Source organism: Galeopterus variegatus, unplaced genomic scaffold (genome assembly GCF_000696425.1).
Source record: "Galeopterus variegatus unplaced genomic scaffold, G_variegatus-3.0.2 Scaffold1997, whole genome shotgun sequence".
Lineage (NCBI taxonomy): Eukaryota > Metazoa > Chordata > Mammalia > Dermoptera > Cynocephalidae > Galeopterus > Galeopterus variegatus.
In genome coordinates this window covers 272,115-273,380 of record NW_007728108.1, presented here as the reverse complement: position 1 = coordinate 273,380, position 1,266 = coordinate 272,115, and positions in this window count along the sequence as shown.

Genomic DNA, 1,266 nt, shown 5'->3' with positions numbered 1-1,266 from the left:
GCTGACAACACCAAGCCAAGGGTTGAGATCCCCTTACTGGCCATCTTTAAAAAAAATAAAAGACAGCCAAGCATTAAATTTCTAAAACAGTTTCTACAGCAGAAGGGGGCAGGTTTAACAATCAGAAAATGCTCAGGTTTCCCCACTACACAGCCTAGAGGCAGGTATCTTACAGGTGCCAGCTCTGGGCAAGGGAAACTGATCCTTAAGAGGGTATTTGTAAGCCAAGTAAGTGTTCTAGAGCTATGGGCGTTTCCTGGTGTTGGGAAAATGGAACAATTTGGTCAGGCTTCTCTCGCCTTGGAGCCGGGTCAGGGTCATTTAGTAAACATTGTGTGTGTTGGTGAAGTAGGTGCTCCTGCAAGGCAGTGCCACTTTGGCTGGTGTTTTACTGCCTTGGGCACCCACCCTGCACAGACATGTTCTTCCGACCTATAGCTTCCAAGGGCCATGTNTCTCAAACCAAAGCTTAACTCCGGAGGTTCAAAACACAGAGTAGGAGGAAAAACAAAGACAGAGATGCTGGTGCCAACTGAAGCCAGTTGAAGAATTTGGTGGGGTTTGGGCATTTGGGTGGGGGACCAAAGGATTCTGGGGCCAAGGAACATCTTCTTGGTGGCCCCCCATAGAATCTGCAGTGAGACTAACACTGGGGCTGAGGAACATCTCAGCAGCCTGCCCTAGGGGAGCTCACCATGTTGCCCTTCATCTGAAGTTGCGGCTTCTAGTTCCTTTGAGCAAGCACCAGTGAAATCTCGGTGGGGCCTCCAAATGTTGCGAGGTGCTCACACAGAGGAATCCAAGACCAACGTTGGTTTTTTAGCTCTTTTAATAGTTGTCAGTTCTTTTTGGTGTTATAGCTCTCTTTGATGTTACAGTGCTTCATGCTTGCAAGAAAGGAGAGCATGAGCATTAGGCTCCTGTCTCCCCAAACAAGAGAAAGAGGCAGACTTTATAGCCAAAATTCCCACCCTAACTTTTTGCTCAAGTTCCCATTCAGGGCCTTTTATGTAAATGAGGGATGTAGCCCTGCTAATTCATATTGGCTGATTATGGTACACAGTCCACTTGTCAGCTCTGGAGCCTAATTAGCATGGGTGCAGGAAGCAAGCTGGGTTGCAGAAGCTAAAGTTCGCGATTAAGACAGCCAAGCATAGGGCAGGCCCGTGGCTCACTCGGGAGAGTGTGGTGCTGATAACACCAAAGCCACGGGTTTGGATCCTATATAGGGATGGCTGGTTAGCTCACTGGCTGAGCGTGGTGCTG